Consider the following 18,596-nt stretch of genomic DNA (forward strand, 5'->3'; position numbering starts at 1 on the left):
AGTGGTTGACTCTGTCAAACGCTTTTGACGCATCAAGAAAACAAACAAAGATATTACTACCAATATAGTTATAATGACGAATAAGCTATTTTCAAACGGAAACACAGAAACCAAAAACCAAATTGATAGCTGGTAGTTATAGTAACAAGGTATAGTTCACATCTCTCAGCGTAGAGACAATCATAGCCGCGTGACTTTTGAGTTGGAAGCTTATCGATAATATTCACAATACTTGCTTTATATTGACTATTCTTCATGGAATACAGTATAGCTTCAAAATGAAATACCCTCAATCGTGAAGGATTGGCAGTTGGTGTGAATCGAATTGTGGAACTTTTAATACTCCTTATATACTCACCATCTTCGTCATATCTACCACAGAGTGATGAATAAATTAGTTCAATCTGTCTTCGGTATCGATAACACACTACAGAACTAACAATAACCATCCCTACCAGTAGTAGTGAAATCACAGTTGAAGATACAATAAAAGTTGTCTTCTTTTCAAAATTGACAACTTCGATATTTACTCTGAATCTACATAAAACAGTGTTACCATTATAATATATTGCTGCATATCGTATGGTGTGTGTCCTGACAGTAAATCGCTCGCTTTTGCGATGGTTTGATGTGAAATTAACCAGTCCCGAATTGGCATCGACTTCAACCTCCGGCCACGTGACTTCAGTAGACGATGACCCTTCATTTAATAATGCCGTTATGTTATGTGGACAAAACACAAACTCCGGTGCCCCTACACCTGCATATTGACAAAAATATATGTTGCATAGATGCAAAACCCTCTGATTTCAGGAGTTTATATTATATCGTGTGTTGCTAACATCTGTCCTATAACAATAACATTGTTAGCATATATGGGAATGTTAAATTAGTTTTATATCTTGATTGATTTCAACGAAGATCAATTAAATAATTTACCAACATTATTCATATTCACACACCTTCTGTACAGTACGTTCCATTCCATCCATCACTGCAAATACAGCCCTCTATACGACTGCAGTTTCCATTATTTTTACAGTCGCATGGTTTATCACACAATATACCCCAGAAATTAAGTTCACGCCCTAACAATAAATTATTTACACAGTGTATACAGTAAAAATGAAATAAATATTAAACAGTAATTATTAAGCTTTACATTTATGAAAACAAATTTTCTATGTAACAGCTGTATTACACACATGATAACTATCCATTCTTATTTACGCTTGACAACCAGCATATATGACATTTATAACATTGACAGTGCATCTGATGTATATTGAGGTAGGTTGATGTGAGATTAGATACTATGACTGTTTACAGCGTGTTATTTTATTTTATTGGATGCCAATGATAGAGTAAAATGTCAATGGTAGAGTAAACCATCAATAACATGAAATCTCATTTATACAGGAAACTGGTTTACCTGTCACTGTCAACGTTAGAGTATCTGTATAAGTATCACTATTTGTATCAACTACCTTACATTCGTATGTTCCTGCATGTTCATCAGCAACAGAGTATATTTCTATTACATATCTAAAAACGATTAAAGCAACTACATTGAAACCCAAGCCATAGTACGATTTTCATCTATGTAAATCAGGCGGCATTGTTTGAGCTTGTGTTATGCAAATGTGAATCAGGTGGCATTGTTAGTGCTTTGCTATTTAAATGTGAATCAGGCGACATTGCTTGTGCTTTTTTATGTAAATGTAAATTAGGCGGCATTGTTTGTTCTCTTGTTATTTAAATGTGACCCAGGCGACATTGTTTGTGCTTTTGTTGCGTAATATTGTTAATCACAATTGCGGAGTCTAAAAAAAACAATGCAAATATACAATGACTGCATAATGATCAAACAATTCATACGTCTCTGTTGTCGAACACTAATCAATTAATAACACGACCTTTGAATGTAGTACCGCCATTTGGTATCACAGGAGATATGTAAAAATACTTTCAATAACGAGTTTGCGAAGAACGTTTATTATAACCAAGTACATCTTACCTATTCAATCGACTATATATATTCATTTGCGTATAAAATATAAAAGTACCCATTCTCTTGTGCTAATATTGAGGTACATGCTTCTGCTGCACACATTAGATACGTTGTTATGGTTGAATTCGCAGACGAATGATAGAAAGCTTTGCTTAACATACTTCCATTCTGGAATTGTCTTTGTCACATGTTATATTTTATAGAATCTATAGTTGTTTCTAATTATTCAAGGAAACATGCTTAAAACACAATTTCATTCCATGTTTTCACGGCTGTTTTCATCTCCTTTACTTTAGACTTCGGTAGTGAGATAATATATTGAACATCTCACTATGTGAAAATGACTTGTCAACAACACAACAAACCTACGCCAGGTGATAATATCTTAGTAACTGAAATCGAAATGTGTAATAAGATGGAACTCAAAAATAACAACAAATCCTAACCATGACTAAAACTGTAATTAACCTCACTGTGATGACGCATATGTTGTGGTATAGAGAAAAAGAGTCTGAAGCATACGCACTGCGTACACATTATGCTAATAACTTTTACAAGATCATGACGTAGACATATCTCATGAATATTATTTGAAAGTGCAATTATTAATATAAATGATTTATTATCAAACGCCCGCACGCTATATATTGTGGTTATTTGAAGACTGTACACGGTTTTAGCAAACTAACTGGTCACCAAATTTTACTGTGCTTTTTACACTGTTCGCCGGCGTGAGTGTTGGCATGCCGAAATGAATCTCGATTGTATACAGCGCCAACAGTGGCCGTTCTTGGCGGTATGCATCGCAAGAAATAGCAACCGGTTCAAAACAGTATATATTCATAGCCTTTTGACCAATACATTTCATATTTGTCATTGTTGACAGTAACGTGGCTATCATATAGGTTCAATCAGATAATGCTGCTTCGGATATCATATATAATACACTTCACTCCATAGTACCATTCAATTCTATACATAAAGCTACCGTTTAATAGCTATATTTGTATAACATCGTACATTTGTAATGAGACTCTGTATTTAAAACAAATCATCAATCATTCGCAAGTGTATGAGTTATAGATATAGAAACTTACATTCATTATTATTCATTTCCATAATATGTTTATGTTCATTATCATATACTATTCGTCTGGTATGTAGTTGACGCCCACTTCTGAGCCTGAACGGGAAAGACTGTAACAAGAACGAACTATGAATCTATTCATGAAAGTACACTTGACATACAAAATATTGTTTTTTTTAGGATTACAACAATATTACAGCACATCACAACAAAAAGAGAATATTAAAAATGTGTGCCACGTTTTTAAATATAATTATTGTGAATGACCTAACATTTTTTTTAAAATTTGTATTGATGATATATCTAATTATTATTCAAGTAGAAGTTGTAGGGCTTTTCTTATTGCATTAGGCCAAGCAACAATCGCGCCTTTATGAAATTGGGTGTAGTACAGATTATAAACTAAGTTACATTTATAAAAAAAATACACTTCGAGTGTTTTTTCACACTTTTGCAACACAATTATCATAATGATGTTCTTTCAGAAGTGAAAGTAATAACACATACGATTGCCACCAATATGACAATCCCTTTTAGAACTGAAACATAGTAATTTGAAAGAACATGTTGAAACTCTAATAAAAAAAAAGATTGTTATAAATGAATTAGTACGTTGTTCTACAAAAACTCCATCTTAATTTATCTCAATAGTTTTTATTAGAGTACAGTGTTACACAATTACGACAATTTCGATAAGGAGTAGAGGGGTGTCATATAACGCGTTCTTATATGCAGTAATTTGATGTCATGTCATGTAATATCAGTTAAAATATTCCATCTACGAACTGAATCTTTAAAATAAGATTGCTTTAGAACTCTCTTGATTATGAGCTTAGTTTGGAAGATTCATCCACCCATATTCTGTGCTGAGAGCAGGATTGTTGTCGATAGAAGATAGCATTTATTAATATACCAATCAACCGATTGAGCAATAATTACGTTCGATGAAGCGAACAAACCGATCGGGAGAATGGGTGTAGTACAAGACGACATCACGAAAAGCGGTGGTCATCGAGGGCAACTCATGAAAGCTGACAATATTGTTGCTATAGAAAACTCAAGCTAGTTCGATTTAGTTCTGCTGATTCACCAATCAACAGCATGGAACAACGAATGCAAAAAATAGAAAACATATACGATATAATTTTTGAAAACACATCCGATGAAGGTACGTACAACAGACTATTCGAAGTGTCCGATAACTACCATATTGACATCAATAAGAACCTCGTTCAATACAAGCACAAGACAATAAACCGTCCTCCAACACCAACTCCAATACGTACACCAACATATGTGTCGATATCCAATGACACCCAGAACAATAGAAAGATTATAACATCGATATGGACAGCACGGTATCAATTATTACTTCCTGGTTATAAGTCTAAATTCACATATATATGTTATTTTTATATAAGCTCATATGGTGCATTTTCTACCGGAACATAAACACTAAAGACTAACGTGATATAATTCATACATTGCATTTGCTTCACTTCGATATTAAATATGAATTTGTACAAACAAGTACAATTAATTTATTTTTTTCACTCACATTTATTAGAATAAATTTATTCGTAAAATACAATAGAAGTGCCAACAAATCAAATCTTATTTTGTTTTTATTACTGACTTCCTTGGAAGTCACGCTGTAGTCTGGTAAAGACGCGTTTTCCCGAACTTAAAGGTTGATCATCAGTACCACAACTGTGATTATGTATAATATTTATGACAATGAATAGTGTACGATTTGAGATTTTGTCGGATAAACGTCAAAAACACGAACCGGAGAAAGGGAAGCGATACTAAACTCCAATAATTAACTGCTGTCAATCAATGTCACGTGAGGTTGGGCTGCTGAAACAGGTTGCATCGTCTAATCTCCAAAAACATTTACGCAGTTCCTTATGCTTTTCTCATTATCACATAGTAGTATGATTCAACGAAGTAAATCAAAATCGAGTTCGCAAATTTAATAAGTCGCCAGAGAGTACAAGCCAGAAATATGCTGCTAGTTTTGTTTTAATGAAATGAATACTGTATTTAGTATTGTTTTCTGTTACTGTTACTTGGAGATAAAGAGCGTGTTCCGGAAATAGCTCAGCATATGATATGGAAATGGAACAGAAATGATACCAGACGATCTCTGGAGTGGCCGATGTTAGACCAATGATGTTACATGGGACTCAGTACGAATTAATTTACTATTTTCGTCGTGGCTTTTTACAGTTGTTTAAGAAAACGGCAAATTAATTCATGCTGTGTGCTATCTATCAGTCCGTGTGCCTTATAGCTAAATCATGACATTTTTTGGTTTCTCTAAAATTAATTTGTTAAAGTGACTACTAAATCTAGCAGGCACGCTAACAGTAGGTGAACACATGACTAAAAATATTTATTTTAGATAATACAAGTTCCTGTAAACATAGGCTATGCAATTGATTAACAGGACTCATTAGCATAGCCACACCTCCAATGAAAACTTGGCCAGAGTTAGGGAATTTGGGCTTTAAATGAAAGCATGAATAATGGGTATGTTTTTTTCAGAAAACACCATCAATTGAATATTTGTTGCATTGCTTGATGCAATGTCTTAGTGGGAAACAGTTGAACTATGACTTACCTGGTCATCTTTTGTTCAAATTTTGAAATCCTGAAACTCACAGGTATTGTACACTGGTGGCCAGTCAGCCCTGTCTTCGATAGTCACATTAAGTACACCGGAATTAGTGTAATTTTCCTGAATAAGCATCAAGACTATGTAGAGTAACGTCGTCAATCATTTTCAACAGCATTTGAATTTACATGTGAACATTTTCACAGAGTTCAACGTATTGTAGAATTCCACATACAGCTATTTGCAGCAGTGTAATAAAAAGGTAAATATTACTTACGGTATTCCAATGTAAGTAGAGAGTATATTCATGTTTTTCATCATAGTTGAGAAATGTTGAAATATATTTTTCTGGTTTGTTTTTGTTACGGAAGAAATGTGCAACTTGAAAATATGTTGTTGTTTTCAATTTGCGTGTGTTAAACAGTTTATAACTTGAAAATTGGATATAAGCATTATATTGTTTCATGATTTGCGAATCAAGAAATGCAGGCATGCAAGGTTTACGACTCCATCGTATTCTATGATTTGTAAATCTGATAACTTGGAAAATAGTAACACGTCATCATCACTTTTACTTCTGTGCAAATGTATGTTGAATTTTATGACCATTTTGCATTTCAGCCTAATGTAAAAAAGGATATGTTTGAAGAGCGATAACTCAGGCTTGCAAATTTTCCGTTACATTTTCAATGATATTTTAAAGCTATCTATGGCGTGAGTAGTGAGATTTAATTGTTTAAGTTTGCTTTCAAAAATCCTGAATGCTTGCACCATCTGTGAAGTTGTGAAAACAACTTACCTTGCTTTCCTCTTCAATACTGAAGTTGTTGACTGGACCACTAAGACGAAATATCAAGCTACCGGGATGAAATTCAGAAAAAATACAAAGCATTTACAAAGTGATTTATAAGTAAATCAATCACGATGTGGTTTACTGCTGGAAATCACTATTCGTCAAGTTGTATTGCTAAAAGTAGATTTTATTAGTGGTGGAAAGGTATTGGTTTATTTCAACGAAACATACCTGATATGCGTACCCTATAATATGTGGTTGAAATTGCAGTCTCCATTTCACCTGTATAACACCAAAAATACATTGAATCTGAGTTGCACCGTCACACTAATTGTTTCATTATGTTAAATTATTTTATGCCGAAATATAGCACTTTTAATTTGTTTGTCTCAAAGACAACTGAGAAACTACACTGAATCTGACAGTGACATGGGAGACTTGCGAATACTACTGAGAAGTTAAACTGAATCTAACAGTGACATGGGAGACAAGCGAATACTACTGAGAAGTTACACTGAATCTGACAGTGACATGCGAGACAAGCGAATACTACTGAGAATTTACAGTGAACCTATCAGTGACATGGGAGACTTGCGAATACTACTGAGAAGTTACACTGAATCTAACAGTGACATGGGAGACATGCAAACACAACTGAGAAGTTACACTGAACCTGACAGTGACATGGGAGACATGCGAATACTACTGAGAAGTTACACTGAATCTGACAGTGACATAGGAGACAAGCGAATACTACTGAGAATTTACAGTGAACCTGACAGTGACATGGGAGACAAGCGAATACTACTGTGAATTTACAGTGAACCTGACAGTGACATGGGAGACAAGTGAATACTACTGAGAAACTACACTGAATCTGACAGTGACATGGGAGACATGCAAACACAACTGAGAAGTTACACTGAACCTGACAGTGACTTGGGAGACAAGCGAATACTACTGAGAAACTACACTGAAACTGACAGTGATGTGCAAGACATGCAAACACTACTGAGAAGTTACACTGAACCTGACAGTGACATGGGAGACATGCAAACACTACTGAGAAACTACACTGAATCTGACAGTGATGTGCAAGACATGCAAACACTACTGAGAAGTTACACTGAACCTGACAGTGACATGGGAGACAAGCGAATACTACTGAGAAACTACACTGAATCTGACAGTGACATGGGAAACATGCAAACACAACTGAGAAGTTACACTGAACCAGACAGTGACATGGGAGACAAGCGAATACTACTGAGAAACTACACTGAATCTGACAGTGGGAGACATGCAAACACTACTGAGATGTTACACTTAACCTGACAGTGACATGGGAGACATGCAAACACTACTGAGAAACTACACTGAATCTGACAGTGATGTGCAAGACATGCAAACACTACTGAGATGTTACACTGAACCTGACAGTGAAATGGGAGACATGCAAACACAACTAAGAAGTTACACTGAACCTGACAGTGACATGGGAGACATGCGAATACTACTGAGAAGTTACACTGAATCTTACATTGACATGGGAGACAAGCGAATACTAATGAGAATTTACAGTGAACCTGACAGTGACATGGGAGACAAGCGAATACTACAGAGAATTTACAGTGAACCTGACAGTGACATGGGAGACAAGCGAATACTACTGAGAATTTACAGTGAACCTGACAGTGACATGGGAGACAAGTGAATACTACTGAGAAACTACACTGAATCTGACAGTGACATGGGAGACATGCAAATACAACTCAGAAGTTACACTGAACCTGACAGTGACATGGGAGACAAGCGAATACTACTGAGAAACTGCACTGAAACTGACAGTGAAGTGCAAGACATGCAAACACTACTGAGAAGTTACACTGAACCTGACAGTGACATGGGAGACAAGCGAATACTACTGAGAAACTACACTGAATCTGACAGTGACATGGGAGACATGCAAACACTACTGAGAAGTTACACTGAACCTGACAGTGACATGGGAGACAAGCGAATACTACTGAGAAACTACACTGAATCTGACAGTGACATGGGAAACATGCAAACACAACTGAGAAGTTACACTGAACCAGACAGTGACATGGGAGACAAGCGAATACTACTGAGAAACTACACTGAATCTGACAGTGGGAGACATGCAAACACTACTGAGATGTTACACTTAACCTGGCAGTGACATGGGAGACATGCAAACACTACTGAGAAACTACACTGAATCTGACAGTGATGTGCAAGACATGCAAACACTACTGAGATGTTACACTGAACCTGACAGTGAAATGGGAGACATGCACACACAACTAAGAAGTTACACTGAACCTGACAGTGACATGGGAGACATGCGAATACTACTGAGAAGTTACACTGAATCTTACATTGACATGGGAGACAAGCGAATACTACTGAGAATTTACAGTGAACCTGACAGTGACATGGGAGACAAGCGAATACTACAGAGAATTTACAGTGAACCTGACAGTGACATGGGAGACAAGCGAATACTACTGAGAATTTACAGTGAACCTGACAGTGACATGGGAGACAAGTGAATACTACTGAGAAACTACACTGAATCTGACAGTGACATGGGAGACATGCAAATACAACTCAGAAGTTACACTGAACCTGACAGTGACATGGGAGACAAGCGAATACTACTGAGAAACTACACTGAAACTGACAGTGAAGTGCAAGACATGCAAACACTACTGAGAAGTTACACTGAACCTGACAGTGACATGGGAGACAAGCGAATACTACTGAGAAACTACACTGAATCTGACAGTGACATGGGAGACATGCAAACACTACTGAGAAGTTACACTGAACCTGACAGTGACATGGGAGACAAGCGAATACTACTGATAAACTACACTGAAACTGACATTGATGTGCAAGACATGCAAACACTACTGAGAAGTTACACTGAACCTGACAGTGACATTGGAGACATGCAAACACTACTGAGAAACTACACTGAATCTGACAGTGATGTGCAAGACATGCAAACACTACTGAGAAGTTACACTGAACCTGACAGTGACATGGGAGACAAGCGAATACTACTGAGAAAGTACACTGAACCAGACAGTGACATGGGAGACAAGCGAATACTACTGAGAAACTACACTGAATCTGACAGTGACATGGGAAACATGCAAACACAACTGAGAAGTTACACTGAACCAGACAGTGACATGGGAGACAAGCGAATACTACTGAGAAACTACACTGAATCTGACAGTGACACGGGAGACATGCAAACACTACTGAGATGTTACACTTAACCTGGCAGTGACATGGGAGACAAGCGAATACTACTGAGAAACTACACTGAATCTGACAGTGATGTGCAAGACATGCAAACACTACTGAGAAGTTACACTGAACCTGACAGTGACATGGGAGACACGCAAACACTACTGAGAAACTACACTGAATCTGACAGTGATGTGCAAGACATGCAAACACTACTGAGATGTTACACTGAACCTGACAGTGAAATGGGAGACATGCAAACACAACTAAGAAGTTACACTGAACCTGACAGTGACATGGGAGACATGCGAATACTACTGAGAAGTTACACTGAATCTTACATTGACATGGGAGACAAGCGAATACTACTGAGAATTTACAGTGAACCTGACAGTGACATGGGGGACAAGCGAATACTACAGAGAATTTACAGTGAACCTGACAGTGACATGGGAGACAAGCGAATACTACTGAGAATTTACAGTGAACTTGACAGTGACATGGGAGACAAGTGAATACTACTGAGAAACTACACTGAATCTGACAGTGACATGGGAGACAAGCGAATACTACTGAGAAACTACACTGAAACTGACAGTGATGTGCAAGACATGCAAACACTACTGAGAAGTTACACTGAACCGGACAGTGACATGGGAGACAAGCGAATACTACTGAGAAACTACACTGAATCTGACAGTGACATGGGAGACATGCAAACACTACTGAGAAGTTACACTGAACCTGACAGTGACATGGGAGACAAGCGAATACTACTGAGAAACTACACTGAAACTGACAGTGATGTGCAAGACATGCAAACACTACTGAGAAGTTACACTGAACCTGACAGTGCATTGGGAGACATGCAAACACTACTGAGAAACTACACTGAATCTGACAGTGATGTGCAAGACATGCAAACACTACTGAGAAGTTACACTGCACCTGACAGTGACATGGGAGACAAGCGAATACTACTGAGAAACTACACTGAATCTGACAGTGACATGGGAAACATGCAAACACAACTGAGAAGTTACACTGAACCAGACAGTGACATGGGAGACAAGCGAATACTACTGAGAAACTATACTGAATCTGACAGTGATATGGGAGACATGCAAACACTACTGAGATGTTACACTTAACCTGACAGTGACATGGGAGACAAGCGAATACTACTGAGAAACTACACTGAATCTGACAGTGATGTGCAAGACATGCAAACACTACTGAGAAGTTACACTGAACCTGACAGTGACATGGGAGACATGCAAACACTACTGAGAAACTACACTGAATCTGACAGTGATGTGCAAGACATGCAAACACTACTGAGAAGTTACACTGAACTTGACAGTGACATGGGAGACATGCAAACACTACTGATAAGTTACACTGAACCTGACAGTGACATGGGAGACAATCGAACACTACTGAGAAAATACACTGAATCTGACAGTGATGTGCAAGACATGCAAACACTACTGAGAAGTTACACTGAACCTGACAGTGACATGGGAGACATGCAAACACAACTGAGAAACTACACTGAATCTGACAGTGACATGGGAGACATGCAAACACTACTGATAAGTTACACTGAACCTGACAGTGACATGGGAGACAATCGAACACTACTGAGAAAATACACTGAATCTGACAGTGATGTGCAAGACATGCAAACACTACTGAGAAGTTACACTGAACCTGACAGTGACATGGGAGACATGCAAACACAACTGAGAAACTACACTGAATCTGACAGTGATGTGTAAGACATGCAAACACTACTGAGAAGTTACACTGAACCTGACAGTGACATGGGAGACAAGCGAATACTACTGAGAAACTACACTGAATCTGACAGTGACATGGGAGACATGCAAACACAACTGAGAAGTTACACTGAACCTGACAGTGACATGGGAGACAAGCGAATACTACGGAGAAACTACACTTAATCTGACAGTGACATGGGAGACATGCAAACACTACTGATAAGTTACACTGAAACTGACAGTGACATGGGAGACAAGCGAATAATACTGAGAAACTACACTGAATCTGACAGTGATGTGCAAGACATGCAAACACTACTGAGAAGTTACACTGAACCTGACAGTGACATGGGAGACATGCAAACACTACTGAGAAGTAACACTGAATCTTACAGTGACATGGGAGACAAACGAATACTACTGAGAATTTACAGTGAATCTGACAGTGACATGGGAGACAAGCGAATACTACTGAGAATTTACAGTGAACCTGACAGTGACATGGGAGACATGCAAACACTACTGAGAAGTAACACTGAATCTTACAGTGACATGGGAGACAAACGAATACTACTGAGAATTTACAGTGAATCTGACAGTGACATGGGAGACAAGCGAATACTACTGAGAATTTACAGTGAACCTGACAGTGACATGGGAGACAAGCGAATACTACTGCGAATTTACAGTGAACCTGACAGTGACATGGGAGACAAGTGAATACTACTGAGAAGTAACACTGAATCTTACAGTGACATGGGAGACAAACGAATACTACTGAGAATTTACACTGAATCTGAGAGTGACATTGGAGACATGCAAACACAACTGAGAAGTTACACTGAACCTGACAGTGACATGGGAGACAAGCGAATACTACTGAGAAACTACACTGAAACTGACAGTGATGTGCAAGACATGCAAACACTACTGAGAAGTTACACTGAACCTGACAGTGACATGGGAGACATGCAAACACTACTGAGAAACTACACTGAATCTGAAAGTGATGTGCAAGACATGCAAACACTACTAAGAAGTTACACTGAACCTGACAGTGACATGGGAGACAAGCGAATACTACTGAGAAACTACACTGAATCTGACAGTGTCATGGGAGACATGCAAACACAACTGAGAAGTTACAATGAACCTGACAGTGACATGGGAGACAAGCGAATACTACTGAGAAACTACACTGAATATGACAGTGACATGGGAGACATGCAAACACTACTGAGAAGTTACACTTAACCTGACAGTGACATGGGAGACAAGCGAATACTACTGAGAAACTACACTGAATCTGACAGTGATGTGCAAGACATGCAAACACTACTCAGAAGTTACACTGAACCTGACAGTGACATGGGGGACATGCAAATATTACTGAGAAACTACACTGAATCTGACAGTGATGTGCAAGACATGCAAACACTACTGAGAAGTTACACTGAACCTGACAGTGACATGGGAGACATGCAAACACAACTGAGAAACTACACTGAATCTGACAGTGACATGGGAGACATGCAAACACTACTGAGAAACTACACTGAATCTGACAGTGATGTGTAAGACATGCAAACACAACTGAGAAGTTACACCGAACCTGACAGTGACATGGAAGACAAGCGAATACTACTGAGAAACTACACTAAATCTGACAGTGACGTGGGAGACATGCAAACACAACTGAGAAGTTACACTGAATCTGACAGTGACATGTGAGACAAGCGAATACTACTGAGAAACTACACTGAAACTGACAGTGATGTGCAAGACATGCAAACACTACTGAGAAGTTACACTGAACCTGACAGTGACATGGGAGACATGCAAACACTACTGAGAAAATACACTGAATCTGAAAGTGATATGCAAGACATGCAAACACTACTGAGAAGTTACACTGAACCTGACAGTGACATGGGAGACAAGCGAATACTACTGAGAAACTACACTGAATCTGACAGTGACATGGGAGACATGCAAACACAACTGAGAAGTTACACTGAACCTGACAGTGACATGGGAGACAAGCGAATACTACTGAGAAACTACACTGAATCTGACAGTGACATGGGAGACAAGCGAATACTACTGAGAAACTACACTGAATCTGACAGTGACATGGGAGACATGCAAACACAACTGAGAAGTTACACTAAACCTTACAGTGACATGTGAGACAAGCGAATACTACTGAGAAACTACACTGAATCTGACAGTGATGTGCAAGACATGCAAACACTACTGAGAAGTTACACTTAACCTGACAGTGACATGGGAGACAAGCGAATACTACTGAGAAACTACACTGAATCTGAAGTGATGTGCAAGACATGCAAACACTACTGAGAAGTTACACTGAACCTGACAGTGACATGGGAGACATGCAAACACTACTGAGAAACTACACTGAATCTGACAGTGATGTGCAAGACATGCAAACACTACTGAGAAGTTACACTGAACCTGACAGTGACATGGGAGACATGCAAACACAACTGAGAAACTACACTGAATCTGACAGTGATGTGTAAGACATGCAAACACTACTGAGAAGTTACACTGAACTTGACAGTGACATGGGAGACATGCAAATACTACTGAGAAGTAACACTGAATCTTACAGTGACATGGGAGACAAACGAATACTACTGAGAATTTACAGTGAATCTGACAGTGACATGGGAGACAAGCGAATACTACTGAGAATTTACAGTGAACCTGACAGTGACATGGGAGACAAGCGAATACTACTGCGAATTTACAGTGAACCTGACAGTGACATGGGAGACAAGTGAATACTACTGAGAAACTACACTGAATCTGAGAGTGACATGGGAGACATGCAAACACAACTGAGAAGTAACACTGAACCTGACAGTGACATGGGAGACAAGCGAATACTACTGAGAAACTACACTGAAACTGACAGTGATGTGCAAGACATGCAAACACTACTGAGAAGTTACACTGAACCTGACAGTGACATGGGAGACAAGCGAATACTACTGAGAAACTACACTGAATCTGACAGTGACATGGGAGACATGCAAACACAACTGAGAAGTTACACTGAACCTGACAGTGACATAGGAGACAAGCGAATACTACTGAGAAACTACACTGAATCTGACAGTGACATGGGAGACAAGCGAATACTACTGAGAAACTACACTGAATCTGACAGTGACATGGGAGACATGCAAACACAACTGAGAAGTTACACTGAACCTTACAGTGACATGTGAGACAAGCGAATACTACTGAGAAACTACACTGAAACTGACAGTGATGTGCAAGACATGCAAACACTACTGAGAAGTTACACTTAACCTGACAGTGACATGGGAGACAAGCGAATACTACTGAGAAACTACACTGAATCTGACAGTGATGTGCAAGACATGCAAACACTACTGAGAAGTTACACTGAACCTGACAGTGACATGGGAGACATGCAAACACTACTGAGAAACTACACTGAATCTGACAGTGATGTGCAAGACATGCAAACACTACTGAGAAGTTACACTGAACCTGACAGTGACATGGGAGACATGCAAACACAACTGAGAAACTACACTGAATCTGACAGTGATGTGTAAGACATGCAAACACTACTGAGAAGTTACACTGAACTTGACAGTGACATGGGAGACATGCAAATACTACTGAGAAGTAACACTGAATCTTACAGTGACATGGGAGACAAACGAATACTACTGAGAATTTACAGTGAATCTGACAGTGACATGGGAGACAAGCGAATACTACTGAGAATTTACAGTGAACCTGACAGTGACATGGGAGACAAGCGAATACTACTGCGAATTTACAGTGAACCTGACAGTGACATGGGAGACAAGTGAATACTACTGAGAAACTACACTGAATCTGAGAGTGACATGGGAGACATGCAAACACAACTGAGAAGTAACACTGAACCTGACAGTGACATGGGAGACAAGCGAATACTACTGAGAAACTACACTGAAACTGACAGTGATGTGCAAGACATGCAAACACTACTGAGAAGTTACACTGAACCTGACAGTGACATGGGAGACATGCAAACACTACTGAGAAACTACACTGAATCTGAAAGTGATGTGCTAGACATGCAAACACTACTAAGAAGTTACACTGAACCTGACAGTGACATGGGCGACAAGCGAATACTACTGAGAAACTACACTGAAACTGACAGTGATGTGCAAGACATGCAAACACTACTGAGAAGTTACACTTAACCTGACAGTGACATGGGAGACAAGCGAATACTACTGAGAAACTGCATTGAATCTGACAGTGATGTGCAAGACATGCAAACACTACTGAGAAGTTACACTGAACCTGACAGTGACATGGGAGACAAGCGAATACTACTGAGAAACTACACTGAATCTGACAGTGATGTGCAAGACATGCAAACACTACTCAGAAGTTACACTGAACCTGACAGTGACATGGGAGACATGCAAACACAACTGAGAAACTACACTGAATCTGACAGTGATGTGTAAGACATGCAAACACTACTGAGAAGTTACACTGAACCTGACAGTGACATGGGAGACAAACGAATACTACTGAGAAACTACACTGAATCTGACAGTGACATGGGAGACATGCAAACACAACTGAGAAGTTACACTGAACCTGACAGTGACATGGGAGACAAGCGAATACTACTGAGAAACTAGACTAAATCTGACAGTGACATGGGAGACATGCAAACACTACTGAGAAGTTACACTGAATCTGACAGTGACATGGGAGACAAGCGAATAATACTGAGAATCTAAACTGAATCTGACAGTGATGTGCAAGACATGCAAACACTACTGAGAAGTTACACTGAACCTGACAGTGACATGAGAGACATGCAAACACAACTGAGAAGTTACACTGAACCTGACAGTGACATGGGCGACAAGCGAATACTACTGAGAAACTTCACTGAAACTGACAGTGATGTGCAAGACATGCAAACACTACTGAGAAGTTACACTTAACCTGACAGTGACATGGGAGACAAGCGAATACTACTGAGAAACTGCATTGAATCTGACAGTGATGTGCAAGACATGCAAACACTACTGAGAAGTTACACTGAACCTGACAGTGACATGGGAGACAAGCGAATACTACTGAGAAACTACACTGAATCTGACAGTGATGTGCAAGACATGCAAACACTACTCAGAAGTTACACTGAACCTGACAGTGACATGGGAGACATGCAAACACAACTGAGAAACTACACTGAATCTGACAGTGATGTGTAAGACATGCAAACACTACTGAGAAGTTACACTGAACCTGACAGTGACATGGGAGACAAACGAATACTACTGAGAAACTACACTGAATCTGACAGTGACATGGGAGACATGCAAACACAACTGAGAAGTTACACTGAACCTGACAGTGACATGGGAGACAAGCGAATACTACTGAGAAACTAGACTAAATCTGACAGTGACATGGGAGACATGCAAACACTACTGAGAAGTTACACTGAATCTGACAGTGACATGGGAGACAAGCGAATAATACTGAGAATCTAAACTGAATCTGACAGTGATGTGCAAGACATGCAAACACTACTGAGAAGTTACACTGAACCTGACAGTGACATGAGAGACATGCAAACACAACTGAGAAGTTACACTGAACCTGACAGTGACATGGGAGACATGCGAATACTACTGAGAAGTTACACTGAATCTTACACTGACATGGGAGACAAGCGAATACTACTGCGAATTTACAGTGAACCTGACAGTGACATGGAAACAAGCGAATACTGCTGAGAATTTACAGTGAACCTGACAGTGACATGGGAGACAAGCGAGTACTACTGAGAATTTACAGTGAACCTGACAGTGACATGGGAGTCAAGTGAATACTACTGAGAAACTACACTGAATCTGACAGTGACATGGGAGACATGCAAACACAACTGAGAAGTTACACTGAACCTGACAGTGACATGGGAGACAAGCGAATACTACTGCGAAACTGCACTGAATCTGATAGTTACATGGGAGACATGCAAACACTACTGAGAAGTTACACTGAACCTGACAGTGACATGGGAGACAAGCGAATACAACTGAGAAACTACTCTGAATCTGACAGTGATGTGCAAGACATGCAAACACTACTGTGAAGTTACACTGAACCTGATAATGACATGGGAGACATGCAAACACTTCTGAGAAACTACACTGAATCTGACAGTGATGTGCAAGACATGCAAACACTACTGAGAAATTACACTGAACCTGACAGTGACATGGGAGAAAAGCGAATACTACTGAGAATTTACAGTGAACCTGACAGTGACATGGGAGACAGGGGAAAACAACTGCGAAGTTACAGTGAACCTGACAGTGACGTTGAAGACGAGCGAATACTACTGCTAAATTACAGTGAACCTTATAGTTATATTCAAGACACATGAAGACTACTAAACAGTTACAGTAAACCTGATAGTGACGTGCAAGAGATACAAACACTACTGAGAAGTTACAGTGAACCTGACAGTGACGTTCAAGTCAAGCGAATACTACTGAGAAGTTACAGTGAACCTGACTGTAACATCGAAGAGTTGTTTTCAGGAGTGTTACATTCCTAATCCCTCAATGATTAGCTACACTGGATAACGAGTGAAGGAAATCGCGAAACAGCATAGAAACAGAGTAGCATTAGGACAAAATAGCGTTAAGACTAAATAGCATTAAAAACAAAAAAAATATTGAGACGAATCAGCATTGGGACTTCACAGCACAGAAAGAACAGTGGGACGAACCCACTCTTGAACAAATCAATGCCCTTTCAACATTCTTCTATGAAATTTCTATAGATATCTATAGACTTTTATTGATTGTAGAGTTATCGTTTTGTAAAGTTATATGTTGTGCTTACTGTTGATAGACATGTTATTACTTTGGGAAGACTACTGGAAATTCTCTGGGTAGATTTTTGGTATTCTTGTT

Source organism: Saccoglossus kowalevskii, chromosome 22 (assembly GCF_978046115.1).
Source record: "Saccoglossus kowalevskii chromosome 22, keSacKowa6.1, whole genome shotgun sequence".
Classification (NCBI taxonomy): Eukaryota; Metazoa; Hemichordata; class Enteropneusta; family Harrimaniidae; genus Saccoglossus; species Saccoglossus kowalevskii.